General features: G+C 34.6%; 1 long non-coding RNA gene across 1 annotated transcript; it reads left to right on the plus strand.

Annotated features, from left to right (window-relative positions):
- The first annotated feature begins 1,614 nt into the window (after positions 1–1,614).
- Positions 1,615–4,307, plus strand: LOC139893401 (uncharacterized). The gene is made up of 5 exons (XR_011774517.1): positions 1,615–2,078; positions 2,194–2,329; positions 2,666–2,732; positions 2,900–4,002; positions 4,093–4,307. It is a non-coding gene; the product is annotated as an uncharacterized lncRNA (long non-coding RNA).
- The last annotated feature ends 11,752 nt before the right edge of the window (positions 4,308–16,059 follow it).

Raw genomic sequence — 16,059 nt, forward strand, 5'->3', positions numbered from 1 at the left:
ATTAAATAAAGAATAATCTGAAAATTCTTCAATAAAAAGATAATTTATACAAAACAAACAATCATCTTACGGATTTCTCACTATTGCAGATTTACGATCATTACTGCACCGGCGTGGAATCTCGGCTGGATTGTAGGGGATAATTCCAGTTACAGCTTGCTTCAACACCCTTAAACATAAGGTACCTGAATTCTATTTATAGACTTTTATTGTAACTTATCTTTTTATTGTACACACAGTTAATGATCTTCTGAAAAGTATGCGAAATGATACTTCTTTTGGGCATTATCCAACATATATACATGCTTCAAAACTGTCCTACCTCACAAACAACTATATATAAAGTACATATAATTGTGTTTTTTAATATGTTAAACTATATTAGTGTGTTTAATGGGACACATATATCTATTAACTGTCTTTTGCTATATACTCAACAAAGAGATACTTATGTTATACATTCAGATTGTAACATTGGTTAGATTTTACATTTCATGTCCATAGAAAAGAAAACATGCAGTCTACAACTACTAAGTCAGCTCGTCGTAAAAGATGACTATCCTTAATAATTTGCTTATTGATTGATTATTGGCGTATGTTGTTCTAATTTCAGGGGCTTTTCTGCTTGGTTGGAACCGTATCAAATTGTAGTTGGTGGGTCAAAAGTATCGAGTAAAATTGATATACTCAAGGCATTATTAGAGAAGGTTAACATCTTTGATGCAATTGTTGTTCCCTTTATATTTGTAGTATAGATGGCGGAAGCTAAGCACTTATCCTTGAAATACTGGCCAAGTACATAAAACAATATGACAAGCAAGTTGAGAAAAACATAACAAAAAAAAAAAAAATACATTATCAACTTATGCAAATATAGACGTCGAACCTATTAGCGGATACAAACCGTTGATTACTACTACTTTTGAATTAAGTCCGTTTTTTTTAACAAAGTTTGTTTATTTATATTTTTACACATTTGAACTTTTGAAACGTTATATTATTTATTTTTGTTATCATGTTTGAAGATTGTCTTAAAATATCATCATTTCATATAAACCGCGAAATCGCGGATCTTTAACTAGTACTGAATAAAATGCTTCCATCTTATTCAATTAAATTGTTGATATATATAGTCCCTATTATTTGTTATAATATACTGAATAAATGAAATAGTGTAGAGATATTGTATGGATGATCAATATTGTTACCCGTTGATAATACTATGTTTTTACCCTAAGCTAGTGTATAGTTTTAGTATAAATAGAACATGAATGCAACCTTAGAACTTGCACAATTTCTTATACTTAAACAAGTGTTTACTTCTTGCTCTTCCTTAACTTCTATTCTAATCTTATGTTAGACTAATAAAATGATGTCATAAAAAACATTTATCAAGTTATAGAAAAAATCAAAAAGAAAAAAGAAAAAAGGAGAGGTTATTCAATTTCCTTTTTGAATTATTTTTTAGAGGTTTTATTAATTAATATTAATAAAAAAGGGAAAAAGAAAAAATATAAAAAAAAATATATGTACACACAGTCCAGCTTTTTGCATCGGTATAATATTTGCTTGCACTAATTGATTTCTCTCTTATCAAGAATTCAAATTAATACTCAAACCCTTCTTCATCTCCCATCTTATCAAACCCTTCACAATCTAAAAAAAACACACAGCTTCTCTTCTTCTCTCTTTCTCTTCTTAAATTTCTTCTTCATCCGACCTAAACCCTAATTTATAACCGTGACTGCGTGGCTGCTACCTTCTGCATCTTTCATCGACCACCATCACCATTGCCGCTGATGTTGCTGCACTTACCACCATCGTTTCCTCTGCTACTACCACTGTCCTCGCTGCCGCTGCTGCTATCACTTACCACCATTTTTATATGCTCATTTTGAAGAAGAACGAACCAGAAACATAGAGAGAGAGACGTGAGTTTAGTGAGAGAAAGCTTGGATGCTTCAATTTTTGGAGGAATTGGAAGCTAGGGTTTTGAGAAATCGCAATTGGGGCTTAACCTAACGCCATGAAGGTGAATTTTCTGCATTTCATCACCATCTTCATCCCTCAAAGATTTGGTAAGAACCCTAATCTTTGACTTTTGTTAGTAAGATTTTGATATTGAGTGATTTTGAGTGTATAACAATTGATACACACCAGTTATAAGCATTTGAAGTATAACAACTGATGCAGGTGCTTAAGAATGAAGATTAATAGTCATTTGAAAGTGCATAAAATGTGTTTGGGCTAAGTGAAAGTCCAGCTGCGATTATTACATGAAGTTAAGGACCTAAGTGAAGGTCCAGCTGCAATTATTACAATTTCAATGGTAAAATTTCTTAATATTGACTTATTTTGTTAGTTATGATTGATTCTTTATGATTTATGCTTTTATTTTGTATTTGTTCTTCATTGTTACTGCTTATTTATTGTACAATCATAAAGATTGGAGTGTATTGTGGGTGGGTTCTGTGATTTGGGAACTTGGGTTACAACTAAAATGTCTCAAAGAAGTGTCTCAAACTTAATTGTAAGTATTTTTTTTGGTAATTAGTACTCATTTGGTAATTAGTTGCAAGTATTCTTTTGGTAATTAGTTGTTTCACATTGTTCCGGTTGTTTAATTTTATCTATATTTGACTTGGATGTGGTTCTTATCTAACAGTTTATAATGAAAAGTTAGAAGGTGGAAGATGGTTTTGAGCATTGTCCTTGATGCATGTATTATTTTGGTAATTAGTTGTTCCATATTGTCTTGGATGTACATACATTATTATTTTGTTAGTGAGCTTCATTAAGATCTTTTCATTTCTCTAAGCTTCATTAAGTTTTTTCGGTTCCACATTGCGTCACTTTTATGGTTTTTTTATATCTAAATTTATGTTTATTTTCTTTGCAGTGGCTGCCACTGTTGCCAGATATTATTAGTTCATTACAATGAACTTGCGAATGCTGGAATCACAATGTGTCATGAGGATGGTGTAATTCATATACATTTGATAATTTATGTTATGCTATCAAGAAAGAAAATTTGCTTAAAATCTAACTTAAATTTGAAAGTTATCTAACTTTTGAATGTGGCTCCATCCAGGCTTATGTAAAACACAGATTTGCTTAACTGGACCGTAGCCTTAAATGCGACGGTTTTTGAAATGCTACTATGAAAAGAATGCTTACAGGTAGCTTGAACATGCACTTAGACCATGTTTTTGGAGGAATCTATTTTCGTCTTAGGATAATGTTATATGGTAATTTCATTATTTTGCTCAGTCACATTGTTTTTGAATGCAAAGTTCTTTGTGATTTAATCCTCTTACCTTTCTTATTTCTCTCACCGTGGTACATTTCTTTTAGATCTAAAACACTTTGAATGTATAAATAAATCTAAACATTTTGAATGTGTGGTTCGTATAGTTAGTAGGTTATTGGGGTCAGTTTGTATGGGTTAAGCGTGGTTGTGTTTCTTCAACCTTAGGGAAATTAATGCATTGTACTATATGTATAGAAAATATTATGTTCATAATAGATGACGTTTACAGCTGAATTTACTTTACTATATACATATTTAGTTTATCTTCATAACTTGGATCATATATTAAGTTTATGTTCTTAAAGATGACATATTTGTTTGTGTTTTGTATGGCCTTCTCTATTTTCTATTTTGATCCATGTTCTGTTTTTACCCATTTACATTAGACCCATTTAGTCATCTTATTTATGAAATTTGTAAGTAGTGCAATTTTTTTTTTTCTGCAGGTAAATCGAGTTTGGCTAATTCAATTTTTATGACCTTTATCCATTTTCTATTTTGATCCATGTTCTCCTTTTGTTATTTTTTGACTTAATCTTCATATTGCATAGAAGCATTCATTTATTTTGTTGTAATTTTGCAGGGTTAGATTGTGCATGATTATGTATCAAACACTTAATAATGATGTGAATAAAGGAAGGATAGACATCTACTTGGTGTTCGATGAAATGACGGAATAAATTGGGTTATAGGTAAAAATTTGTAAATTATACTGTAAATCTACAAATGATAGGATGATGTGTTAAATGGAATGTTGCTTAAAATGGATTTGGTTATTGTAGAAGAATGATGGATATGGAGTAAGGTATGGGTAAAATGATTAGATCATCAGAAAGTGTCAGTTTCTTCATCTACACTTTGCAAATTTATACATGTTCGTTAGTCATATTAGAGTGCTCTCACTTTCAAGTGTTTTAGTGACCTCCTCCTTTGTTGTTGTCAAAGTCGCAAGAAACTAGCATGTTGTTGATTATAGAGGTATATTTGTTGTAGTGTTGATTCCATAATTTGTCATAAATACTCATATGATCCACTAGCATGTTGTTGATTATAGAGGTATATTATAATATAATGTAATTTTTATGTAAATATTTTTTTAATTATTCTTTTTAGTAAACCGGTTTCTTTAAATTCCCGTGAATCCACGGGTCCTTGCGCTAGTTCTAATTTTATATACTTAAGTAATATCTGGAAAGATTAGGCCACTAATAGATTTTAACGACAACTAAATCACAACATTCTAATAATAATAATAATAATAATTATTATTATTATTATGTGAAATGACTAAATTCATAAATATGCCACTGTTCTAAAACCAATTGCTAATAAAGGGAGTAATCCACAAGCTTATATGTTTCCTTTGAAATTTTGCTCCCTCCTATGTGGGATTTGATTTGCAACCAACAATTTTACATAAGTTGATAGTTAACAACCACTTATAATAATATCAAAGACTGATGAGTAATTTGATTGATAATTGATACGGTTACAATGGAGAATGGAACATAATATATATACCTAGCATAGTACAACAACTACAGAGATTATACAAGTTAATAGGAGAGTAAGTTAAAGGCTCCATAATATGTGGAGTTGTAGTTAAGCACGTGCATGTTATACATCACTAATATGCCCCATTAAGATGGTGGTACCGTCATTAACTCCAATCTTGGAGCGAAAGCGAAGGAAAGGTTGGCGTGGAAGCGGCTTGGTTAGAGTATCAGCTAGTTGATATTTGTTGCAAATGTGATGAGCTTAAAGTGTACCATTTTGGATATGTTTTCGAACAAAAATGGTAGTCAAGGGCGATATGCTTCATTCGGCTATGAAAGACCGGATTGGCACACAAGTAGGTAGCACCAGTATTGTCAGAAAAGAGCGAAGTAACATGCAACTGAGGAACTCCCAATTCAATGCCTAAATCTCGAACCCACAAAATTTCAGAAGTCGCGTTGGCAATGGCTTTGTATTCAGCTTCGATGGATGAACGAGAAACCGATTTATGACGGGTTGACTTCCAGGAGATGATATTAGCACCAAGATATAGTATGTAACTTTTTGGTAAAAAGTGTAGATTGGCAGGGACACTTTAGCCCTGTGTTGCCTTTGACAACCCATACCGCCCACCCCACAAGGACTAAGTATGCCGGGTGAAACTCCTCCCCCCAATACCCATATTCATTTGTTCCTCCCAAGTTAGAGTCACTAAAAGCTTGTAAAGATTATGGTTGATGTCACTAATAAAAAGTGTAGGGGTGTATTGGCGCAATCTAATGGTGAAGAACTACCCAAAATTTTTTTTTAGAAGTCAAGGACCATAGTATTGTACTCTACCCCAAATCAACAGTCTTCGCGCCAAGCAAGATCACACTTGTTCTTACCTTCCAGTGTTCCGCCTTCTTCTTTGGGATTATTTTGACTAAAAGGTATAATTTTGGATCAACTTTGTAGAATACGCATGCATGAGTTTTGTGAAACAAGTATAACTAGTCTTTGGAAGGCTGGTTTCATCCATGTCAACATGCACCACACTTCCCAACACCAGTTTAACCACTTGTTTTGCACTTTTTAGAAACGGAATCACTTTTTCAGAGCCATCATGAAACTGGCGTTGCCAATGAAGGTATTTCGTATGCCCGAGAGACATTAAATTAATGTGGCTAATGTGTTATGATCCAAGTTGGGTCATACCCAATAACAAGCTTACCGACACCTTATACGTATTTAATCTTAACGATTGGATCATTAAATAAATACGCAACACTTGAATTTTAGAAAATGGTTTCTAAAATAATATTACTTGATATATATATATATATATATATATATATATATATATATATAAATTATGGAATAATTTATATATAAATGATTTAATTATTTATAGGTTAAATAATTAATTATTTTATGTTACATTTTATAAATTAATTTTATAAAATAATGTACACATAAAAATAATGTGCAAGTTTTATAAATTTATTTTATAAAAGTTTAATTTTATAAAATTTAAATTTATATAAAATGAAAGTGGTATGGGAGGATGTAGCTTGCATGAATTTTCATTGGCTACTTTTAAAGTTGCTTTTACTATTCTATATGAATGCACCTACTCATCTTTTGTTACTTACTTGCACACACATTCAATAATCAAGTTACTAGAAAAACTCTCTCTTCCTTTCCTTTTTCTTGGCCGAAATATTTGAGTAGGGAGGAAGGGTTCTTGAGATTTTTTTTAGCTCATATTCAAGTGTCTAAAAATCCTAACTACTCCTTGGTGGTGTTGGTTCAAAAGCTTGGGGTATTACACACTTGAGGCTTCAAGTTAGAGGCTCTATTCTTCATCATCTTCATCATCATATTTTGGATAAACCCTCAACTAGCTTGAGGAGGTAAAAACTCTAAACCCACTTTTAATTTGTAAGTATATTTCATAGCTTGATCCTTTCTTGGGATTTAACTTTAAAATGGTTAAAGTTTAACAAGTTTTAAATCGGTTTTTATGCTTCCGCTTTGAATGATTCTTAAAATGGTTTAAGTGTTTTGAGACTTGTTAAATCCCAACAATGGTATCTGGAGCCGAAGTTCATGGAATATGCTTCAAGATGTTCTTTTAAACCCACTTTACTTTGCATTTTATAAACAGGCATGAATGTAAAATGTCAAAAAATTTGGGTTTTGGGTGGGTTCCTTTTTTGGCCGAATTTTGGAGACCCAAAATGGGTTTGGGTTCTTCCATTTTTGGTCATGTTTGTTTGCATGTTGATGTTCACAATCTTATCCTTGACCTTGTGTTTGGTTGCATGCTTGTTTGGTTGAGTATTTATTTATTTGGTATGTAATATATATTTATTCATTTGGCATGTAATATTATTTATTCATTTGGTTATGTAATTTATTTTATATTTGACATGTAAAATAGATTAGGTTATATTTTTATTTTCTAGAGAAAAATGTATTAGGATATATTTTTTAGTAAAAAGAATGAAGATGCACAAGATGGAGCAAAGGAAGAACACATGCATTTGGATGCAAGATTTACTGGGAGATGTAAAATTTCCTACTTTGTGTTATGACCCATTAACCGGTGACATTTGTTTTCGGCTAAATAAATGTCCACCAAAAGGCTTGATTGTGAACATATTATTTTGCATGTGTGGTTGTTTATTTGTTTGATTATGGATTGTATGTTTGGTTGCTACAACAAATCGACAAAACAAAACTATAATTGGTTAAATTGGAAATTATTAACCACATGCAAAGAGCAAAACTTTAATTTAATTGGTTAAATTAAAATGGCTAAAAGGATTTAATAATTGGTTATTAAGACATAATAAAATGGTTTATTTTCAAAGTAATAAAATTGGCTTTATTACAAGACATGAAAATCTTTTCATAAGTACCACACACTAAATGCATGTTAGTGTATGGTATAAAAGTTTTCTTAAACTAGAAATTATGAAAACTTAAAATCCCTTTTATTTACAAGGTAAACAAGTTTAATGCCATCCTTTTGTGTGACACTTAGGCATATTAGGGAACTCATGATGGGATAAAGGTCACCTAACCATTATGAGCAAACTAATATGATTAAGGTGAATTTCGCATGCTTGTGGTATAAATGTAACCTAACCACTTGTATGTTAAGTTTACATGTCTACACAAGTAGGACGACTTGATTTGAGAATCATGAACTTAGGGTCACCGAAGCATGAGGAACAAATAGGCGTTGATGGGATAAATATGCCATGCAAAAGGATTGCATGATCCCATACCTTAGGAGTTGTAAAGGGATTGCAATTGTCATATAAATGACTACCTAGCTAAATCAAATAACGGGATAAAGGTCACCTAACCGGAATTTGGTTTATCGTTGGATTCTAAGATTTAATATATCAATTGGATTTAAAAGGGTATTGATTGTTAAATTAAGAATGATACTTAAACAAACTTTGTTAAATTTTGTAGATGGCCGCCAATAACAACAACATTCCAAATGCACCAATCAACTTTAATAACCTATCCTTAAGGTCCTTACTCGAAAAGGAAAAACTCAACCATACGAATTTCATGGATTGGTACCGCAATCTAAGAATTGTCCTCAAGCTTGAGGATAGGGCGTATGTGTTAGAGGACCCCATTCCCGACCAACCCGAGGAGGATGATGCCGAAGGTATGGCATATTGGGAGAAATATTGCGCCGATTCGGTGCAAGTTTCTTGCCTCATGCTTGGGACCATGGTCCTCGAACTCCAAAAGGACTTCGAGCATCATAGTGCATATGACATGATCACACAATTGAAGGAGATGTTCCTTCAACAAGCTCGTGTCGAGCGCTTTGAAACGGTTCGAGCACTTCATGCATGTTGAATGGATGACTCTCAATCCGTTTCATCTTTTGTCCTTCAGATGAAAAGACTAATTGATTGATTACACCGTCTAAATTGCAACGTGTCTAATGAATTAGCCGCAGACCTTATTCTCAACTCATTGTCAAAAAGGTTTGACACATTCGTGATGAATTACAACATGAATGGTTGGGATAAGAGCATTGGTGAGTTGCATGCAATGCTTAGGACGGCCGAATCATGCATGGGTAAAGGGCTTCACCCGTGCTTATGATCAATCAAGGTGGGTCCAAGAACAATTCCACTTCTAAGCCAAAGGTGGCTAAGAGGAAAGGACCGGCCTACCAAGGCAAGGGTAAGGGAAAAGGGAAGATGGTTACCCCAACCAACAAAAACAATAAGCAAAAGGTTGCCGGTCAAGCTAACCTCAAGGAAGATCGGTGTTTTGGTTGCGGTGAAATGGGTCACTGGAAACGCAACTGCCCGATCTACCTAAAGGAGTTGAAAGAAAAGAGGGATGCAGGACAAACCTCAGGTAATGTATATATGGTATACATTAAGCTTATTATTACTTCTTCTAATACATGGGTATTAGACACAGGATGTGGAACTCATATTTACAATTCTTTGCAGGGGTTCAAAAGAAGTAAACAAGGAGCAGGAACAAAAAGTCTCTTCATGGGAAATGGTGCAAAGGTGCACGTAGAAGCTTAAGGAGACTTTGTTTTAAAGCTACAAACTGGGTTGGAGCTTGTTTTGAAAGATGTTTTGTATGCTCCTGATTTAACTCGAAACATTATTTCTATTTCCTATTTCCTGTTTAAGACAATGTGGTTTTGATTTTAATTTTATTGATGATGATATCCATGTTTTTTTAGATAATGTGTTCTATTTTAAGGCTTCGCCTTTGAATGGTATTTATGAATTGGTTCATGATGACACATCAATAAATAGCTCAATGTTCCATGCAAACACCAAGAAACTCAAAAGGGATTTGAGTGATTCCTACTTATGGCATTGTCACCTTGGTCACATAAATAAGAACCGAATGCATACACTTCAAAAGAATGGTCTTTTGAAATCTAGTGAGCTAGACTCATTTGATGTATGTGAATCTTGTTTACAAGGCAAAATGACAAAAGCACCTTTCAAAGGGACCTATGAAAGGGCTAAAGACTTATTGGGATTAATACATTCGGATGTATGTGGACCCTTTAAGCCCATGACAAGGAATGGTGAAAGATACTTCTTTACTTTCATTGATGACTTCAGTCGTTTCGGATATGTCTACTTGTTAAAACATAAGGACGAAACTTTTGAGGCATTCAAAGAGTATCAAAACGAAGTACAAAATCAACTCAACAAGACAATCAAGGTACTTCGTACCGATAGACGAGGTGAATACCTAAGTGATGCCTTCCAAGATCATCTTAAAAGTTGTGGGGATTATCTCGCAACTCACTCCTCCTAGAACACCCCAACTTAATGGAGTTTTCGTAAGGAGGAACCGAACCCTAATGGATATGGCTCGATCTATGATGGCAAGAAGCTCGTTACCTCTATCATTTTGGGGTTATTGTCTATGCTCCGCAGCTCGTATTTTAATTATGGCCCCAACCAAGAAAGTGGAATGAACTCCTCATGAGATGTGGTTTGGAAAACCTCCTTCTCTATCATACTTGAAAGTATGGGGATGTGAAGCTTATCCTAAGCGCTCCGTCACTAATAAGCTGAATGCTCGATCCACGAAGTGTATCTTCATAGGATATCCCGAGGATGATATGAGATACTATTTATATGATCCAACCGAGCAAAATGTATTTGTTGCTCGAAAGGCAGAATTCCTTGAAACTAAGTTCCTAATGGAAGGTAATAGTGAAAGGAAGATAGATCTTGAAGAGGTTCGAGATCAAGTAGATGATGCACAATTGGTTGACACTAGCACTCAACATGAAAATGTTGAGAACGATCAAATGGATGATCAAAGTGTACAAGACGTTCGCAGATCTGGTAGGATTAGTAATCCTCCTGAGAGATATGGGTTTCTCATGGATGGTTGCTATGTGGTTGATTTGGATGAACCAACAAACTACCAAGATGCTTTATCAAGGATTGATAAAGATAAATGGCAGGAAGCCATGAACGCTGAGATGCAATCCATGTATGACAACCAAGTTTGGGAACTTGTTGTACAACCTACTAGCTCCAGGCTAGTTGATTGTAAATGGCTTTTCAAGAAGAAAACCGACATACATGGAAACTTGGATACATACAAAGCTAGACTTGTAGCAAAAGGTTTCACTCAAACTCAAGGGGTTGACTATGATGAAACTTTTTTACCTGTGGCAATGCTAAAGTCTATTAGGATATTATTTTCCATTGCTGCTCGTTATGATTATGAAATATGACAAATGGATGTCAAGACCGCTTTCCTAAATGGATATCTTGAGGAAGATGTCTATATGGTTCAGCCTGAAGGTTTTGTTGATCCGAAATACCCTAAAAAGTTATGCAAGTTAAAGAAGTCAATCTACGGATTGAAACAAGCATCTAGAGTGTGGAATCATTGTTTTAATGAGGAGGCCAAGAAATTTGGCTTCATTAAAAATGGTGATGAAGCTTGTGTATACAAGAAAGCTAGTGGGAGCACTATCATGTTCCTTGTACTATATGTGGATGATATATTGTTATTTGGAAATAATATTCTGGCAATGCAAGGTGTTAAAACTTGGCTAAGTAGATGCTTCTCCATTAAAGATCTTGGAGAAGCACAATATGTTTTGGGGATTGGGATCTATAGAGATAGATTCAAGAAATTGATAGGTTTGAATCAAAATGCATACATTGAAAAGGTCTTGAAAAGGTTCAAGATGGAGAACTCTAAGAAAGGTTTGGTACCTATTCAAAGAGGAACGCTCCTTAGTTCATCTCAGTGCCCCACCACGAAAGATGAACATGAGAGAATGAAGAATGTCCCATATGCGTCTGCTATTGGGTCAATCATGTATGCAATGATATGCACTAGACCAGATGTGTCATGTGCTCTTAGCTTGACAAGTAGATACCAGAATAACCCTGGAAATAGTCATTAGATTGCAGTTAAAAGTATATTGAAATACCTTAGGACGACTAAGGATATGTTTCTAATATATGGGTCTGGTGAGGAGGAACTCGCTGTAAAAGGTTACGTGGATGCGAGTTTCCAAACTGATCGAGATGATTCTCGATCACAATCCGGTTATGTCTTCACGTTAAATGGAGGTGCGGTCTCTTGGAAGAGTTCAAAACAGGATATTGTTGCATTATCCACTACAGAGTCGGAGTACATTGCAGCTTCATTGGTAGCTCAGGAAGCTGCATGGATGAAGAAATTTATCGACGACTTAGGAGTAGTCCCTTCCATTCAGGGCCCTCTTGAGATCTTTTGTGACAACGAGGGTGCGATTGCTCAAATTAAGGAACCTTGTGCTCACCAAAAGACCCGTCACATTGAGCGGAGATTCAACTACATAAGGGATGAAGTTGAAAAGGGAAAGATATGTATTCGCAAAGTTCACACAGATCTTAATATAGCGGATCCACTCACGAAACTCTTATATGGGGCAAAACATCAAGAGCATGTTAGTGCATTAGGGCTTCGATATTCTAGTGATTGGTTGTGATCTGTTTTATGTATTGTAACGGAATGAAGTGGTTCAAACTCATTAATATAATTATGGTGTTAATTTATTAATCTTGAGTCATGTTCCTATTTTGCATATTTTATCCATGAATAAGTAATTATTCTAAATTTCGTAGTTGATCACATTTGTGGGAATAAGTGTGAGGTCTAAACTATTATGAACTTGGATTGGTATACATTCACAGGATGAATGTGGGGCAAGGTTACAACCAAGGTTCATAGATATTTGTGGGATACAAATATTGGAAGACCCGCCCTCAAGATTTACTTAATGGAGCCTTTGTGGTTGATCATATGTAATCTTGAGTAAAGGCGAATATCATTGTATCCTCTGACCTGAGATACATATTGGGTTCGGATATTTACCAAGTATTGTGCCTTGATTCTTTCCTTCGCTATTCTGAAATATGGTAGTTCATAAGGAAGAGCTCAGGTATAATACAAGGTATATATTTAGGACGTATGTAGTCAATATGGAATTTGTCCCTCTTATTCGTTGAGAGTCAGATGTCTAAGGCCTGATAAAGTTAAATCTAGAAGAGAGTGATCACTCTGTATCTATTGAGTTTAACATGACATCTAGGACAAAATGATGTGATGAAAGATTCACCTATTCATGTTCGAGTTGGGATCTCGAAAGGGATGATGTTATTGAATGGCACAAAGTCATAACATATTGGGGGTGATGGACGGTCGTTAGGTGGTATCCATCACTTGCATTAATTACTTATGTTTCTCGTGCAAGTGGGAGATTGAAGGTATTTCGTATGCCCGAGAGACATATTAAATTAATGTGGCTAATGTGTTATGATCCAAGTCGGGTTATACCCAATAACAAGCTTACTGACACCTTATACGTATTTAATCTTAACGATTGGATCATTAAATAAATACGCGACACTTGAATTTTAGAAATGGTTTCTAAAATAATATTACTTGATATATATATATATATATATATATATATATATATATATATATATATATATATATATATATATATATATATATATATATATATATATATATATAAATTATGGAATAATTTATATATAAAGGATTTAATTATTTATAGGTTAAATAATTAATTATTTTATGTTACATTTTATAAATTGGTTTTATAAAATAATGTACGTATAAAAATAACTTGCAAGTTTTATAAATTTATTTTATAAAAGTTTAATTTTATAAAATTTAAATTTATATAAAATGAAAGTGGCATGGGAGGATGGAGCTTGCATGAATTTTCATTGGCTACTTTTAAAGTTGCTTTTACTACTCCATATGAATGCACCTACCCATCTTTTGTTACTTACTTGCACACACATTCAATAATCAAGTTACTAGAAAAACTCTCTCTTCCTTTCCTTTTTCTTGGCCGAAATATTTGAGTAGGGAGGAAGGGTTCTTTGAGTTTTTTTAGCTCATATTCAAGTGTCTAAAAATCCTAACTACTCCTTAGTGGTGTTGGTTCAAAAGCTTGAGGTATTACACACTTGAGGCTTCAAGTTAGAGGCTCTATTCTTCATCATCTTCATCATCATATTTTGGATAAACCCTCAACTAGCTTGAGGAGGTAAAAACTCTAAAGCCACTTTTAGTTTGTAAGTATATTTCATAGCTTGATCCTTTCTTGGGATTTAACTTTAAAATGGTTAAAGTTTAACAAGTTTTAAATCGGTTTTTATGCTTCCGCTTTGAATGATTCTTAAAATGGTTTAAGTGTGTTAAGACTTGTTAAATCCCAACAGCCAAAGCCATTTCCTGACAACTTTAAATTCTCCATTCAACACCTAACCACCTCTACATTATTGCATGGTTGACTCAATTCTACGTGGCCACCAAGTGGCTAACCTGGCGTTATCTAGACCAGTTTACCAACATTGTTATAACCAGCATTTAGACATTTGGTTATGCTCACAACTTCCACAATCTCTACTCCGTTGCTCAAGAATTCGACATATACCACCACACTTTGTAACTTATTAGTAATCAACATTAATGGCACAATGTAACATCCTCAGATCGAGCATAGAAGTAAGATGACCTTTTTGCCCTTAGGCATAATTGTGTGGTCAATTATGCTTTTATCTTAATTTAATGTTTAGTGTTATTTTATAATTTGGTTAAGACTAGTTTGTGACAAGGGTCACAGAATAGGTTCGTTTATTTAATTTGGACTCCGTTAGGGCAGTCAAATTAAGTAGGAAAGATTTTAGATAACTGGTAAATACTCGTGTGTGATGGGGTATAGTATTTAGCTTAAATATATAAGCTTGTGACCTGCCTTCTCTCTTATTTTTTTTGAACCTTCCAAACACCCCGTACCTAACACTTTCACCACTTAAAAACCCTAATATCTATATCTTGAATTGGTGCTTGAATTGTGTTTAAAACCAATTTCCTTGTGTCATTGTGGGTCTATCAAGGAAAGAATTGCGTGATTTCATGTCTAAATCAGTGTTTTATTTGGGTTTGAAGTTAGGTTTTTGTTAAAGGTGATTTTGGTATCATAATGCTTAAATTGATGTTGTTTTGGCTCAAAACTTGTGGGTTATACTTCTATATGTTTTGTGTACAAGTTATAAGAGGTTTTAAGGTCAAAAACAGGTCCAAGATTGAGATTGGGTGATTTTGGTTCAAAACTCGTCAGTTTCTGCTGCTGCTGCACGATCAACACAACCGTATAGTTGCAGCTTGCAACTGCACGGGTACATGGTGCAACCGTACGGGTGCATGTGCAACCGTACGGATGCAGTGGTGTTGGTGCAACCGGGCAGAATGTGTGTAACCGTACGAATGCATGATGTAACCGTACGGATAGACTTGCAACCGTACAGATGCATGTGCAACCGTACGGGTGTAGATCAGAACTGCAGAGTTGTTTAATTTAGTTGTTTTCTAGCCGTTATGTTGTCCGCGTGACTTATGATAATCAGGATGTAAATTCTGAAAATGCATAAGTGTTAGAAGGATTTTTAGAGACACTTTTGTTTCTGATTTGCTGTAGTGTGCTGTTTTGTGCTAACGGACAGAAACTAACATGGTTTGCCTTATGTTCAGGTGATAAGGATAAGGAAGCCGCTCAGTGATAGATTATCTAAGCTAGTTGCTGGTATTCGGTGAGTGGGTCTATCTCCGGATATAGTATTAAGTAGCTGATACGCTACTTGTTCAGACTCTTTATTCTTATGTTTATATCCAGTACGATTGCCATGTATAGTTAGATATTGCCATGCTAGTTAGGACGATTGCATGACTGATTATCTGTGATCTTATGTGTGCACTGTTAGTTGGACACCAACCGAGGTAGCAAGGTTGGGAACCCACCGAGGCAGCAGGGTAGGGTTGATGTGAGGTTGACCGTGGTAGCCTGGTTGGGTCTTGATGTTACTGATTGTTCAGTATAGCATCGAAGGACGCATGTGTTGCGTCTGGACAGTTATGCAGTGGATTCAGTAAAGCGGACTATCGGTAGACTGTAGCCTGATCAGCTAAGTCGTGTGCTCGTATAAGCCGCAGGTCCTCATATTGTCAGTTGTTGTTATATATTAGTTCAGGACGTTAGCATATTTGTGACCTTTGCATGTTCAGTTGCTTATGCTTGATCTATTAGATAGTATCCATTCACTTAGCAGTTGTGCTAATTCCCCCACATTTTCACCCCTTGCAGGTTTAGGTACTGCTGATTAGGATGGGTGTTGCGGACGGGTTGAAGA

The sequence above is a fragment of the Rutidosis leptorrhynchoides genome, chromosome 2 (assembly GCF_046630445.1).
Source record: "Rutidosis leptorrhynchoides isolate AG116_Rl617_1_P2 chromosome 2, CSIRO_AGI_Rlap_v1, whole genome shotgun sequence".
Taxonomy (NCBI): Eukaryota; Viridiplantae; Streptophyta; class Magnoliopsida; order Asterales; family Asteraceae; genus Rutidosis; species Rutidosis leptorrhynchoides.